At 39.7% G+C, this 2,314-nt stretch overlaps 1 long non-coding RNA gene across 1 annotated transcript; it reads right to left on the reverse strand.

Annotated features, from left to right (window-relative positions):
- Positions 1 to 471: 471 nt before the first annotated feature.
- On the reverse strand, positions 472 to 1,382 carry LOC146821378 (uncharacterized). Its single transcript, XR_014962706.1, has 3 exons — positions 1,306 to 1,382; positions 699 to 793; positions 472 to 605 (listed from the first exon to the last, which is right to left on the reverse strand). It is a non-coding gene; the product is annotated as an uncharacterized LOC146821378 (long non-coding RNA).
- Positions 1,383 to 2,314: the final 932 nt, after the last annotated feature.

The following is a 2,314-nucleotide window of genomic DNA, read 5'->3' on the forward strand; positions in this document are numbered from 1 at the left end:
CCGAGATTTTCCACCTGATAAGTGAATGAAAAATATAATTCATGCTGTGAGTCAAAAGGAAGAAGAAAAATCCCAATAGAACTTCTGATATAAAAGAAAGAAAGCTAATACGTGCTCTTAGAGGACCCTATGTTGAGAGTACAGCTTACCTAGATAGCAGGTGAAAACCGGATACTGGCAAGGATCTTAAACGGACTGATAATACTGAAAAGAGGATTGACAAAAGAATATATTAATGCATCAAGTATCAAGCCTTGAAAGATTTGCTAGGTATTTTAGGATTTTTCACAAATTACCTGTCTGAGGCCCTTAATCCACCAAATCAATGATATATGAAAAGGTAGAATGAAATGATTTTTTCCACAAAAGGATCTAAAGAAAATATATCCATAAGTTATCAATAGTGAATAGAAGTAAACTCTGGGAAATAAATAGAAACACTAAATGACAAAAAAAGTTTACCTGAAAATTAATCGTATCAAATCTCTAATATTGAAAATGATGCTTGAGCCCAAGACATCAAACTAACAATGCTTCACGGGTGGTGAGGATGGCAAAACCCTTTTCCCATGTGTCTGCAGGGGGCAGACCCTTTTCGCTTGTGTCTGCAAAAGGTAAAGTGATATTTTTAGCACAACCTTATTTACATGATAAACGAAATAAGGAAACTGTCCACATACTGTTAAACATGGGATTACCTCTATCTCAATAGTTAGGGTCCGCACAAGATAGCACCGGATAGCAGGGACATGTGAAGGTGTTGCGGGACATAGGGAGTGCACGGGGCATTACTCTGTAAAAGAAAGATGATGTATTTTAGTGCCCAAGGAGTATACATCTCTTGCTCCAAAAGATATACTGTTGTTCATCTGAGCGACGCGTCTCACAAAGTGGACACATGATGCTCTAATAGCACCCAATTTATAGTGATATACTGCTTGAGAGGACTAGTCCCAATATGGGGCATAAAGGGCGGATCTCAGAAGTTACCAATAGAAAAACCCGCTGTTCCGCAACGCGGCTCAATAGATTACTGGCATGAGGAGCTCAAAACGTAATCTTAAGGAAACAACTAAGATATAAGAAGCGCACTACAGTAGCAAGGCATAAGCTTTAACAAAAAAGACCGTGGATCGATAACTAAATCCGTAGACAAATTTATACATGACTAATGTTTAACAATGACGCCACGTATATCCAAATGCATTCGGCGTGCCCCGCAACGAGAATACGTACTTAGCGCTCTCAAGTACCCAAATATTCCAATCAATTCTGAGTTGTCAATGTGACATCCGAAGTACTTACATGCCACAGCAAGAATGAAGGTCCACTCGGCATCCATAGGTGTGTAAAGAGCCTATACCTGCTACCCGTCTTTAAATAGGCGAATCGAACGCGCCAAAAATTATTGCTCTGTGCTTCCGCGTCACAGGAGCATAGAGCCCAAGTGGGGGGTACTACCAGGTCTCTGTGGCCTGCGTGTGAAGGAGCGCAAAAAATGCTAGAATGCTAACCCTCGTGGTATAGAAAGCGAAGACGGGGTTGGATAAACCGGTTGACGCCAAGATACTTGTCACAATAATGTAAAAGAAGCAGAAAAGTATATCTTGTGAAATAAAGATTGCTTAAAGTATTATAAGCAATTTCAAACAGCCCTGGATTACAAAAATATGATATGCACAAAAGATAGAAACCTGACCACTTTTTAGAAAGGTTACAGCTGAAAGAGAAGGGGTGACATCCATCATCTGGAATTGTATATTATTGCGTTTTCCCATGGGATGTCATTATTCAAACCCTTCTTATATGAAGCTAAGGTGAAAATCCAAAAAACCTCGCGTTTTTTTTGGACCTCTTTGGTTTTAGCAATAGATCCTGAATCAATGTTTTCAATTATAAACCAGCGAATTTCAGTGGGCTTATGTTGGAATTCAAGATAATGCTTTACTAATAGAGCATTAATTTTAGAAGTATGGATGGCAGAGCGATGTTCAGTAAGGCGAGTACAAAAAGATCTGGAGGTCTCCCTCACATATCCCACCCCACAAGGACAGACAAGGAGGTATATTACATTTTTAGTCTTGCAGTTTGAGAACTTTTGTGGGCGAATTATATATCCTTGATAGATGTAATTGACACCCTCTATAGCTGTGTCGCACGCTTTACAGTTCATACATTTATATGTGCCTTTGATAGGTGCAGTGCCATCAATGGTCTTCTGAACAAATGGGGTCCCTTCTGTAAATCTGGACCTGGTAATGAGGTCCTTGATGTTTTTATTTCTCCGGTGAGCGAAAAGCGGTTTGGGTACCTT

This window comes from Triturus cristatus, chromosome 6, assembly GCF_964204655.1.
Source record: "Triturus cristatus chromosome 6, aTriCri1.1, whole genome shotgun sequence".
NCBI classification, from domain to species: Eukaryota; Metazoa; Chordata; class Amphibia; order Caudata; family Salamandridae; genus Triturus; species Triturus cristatus.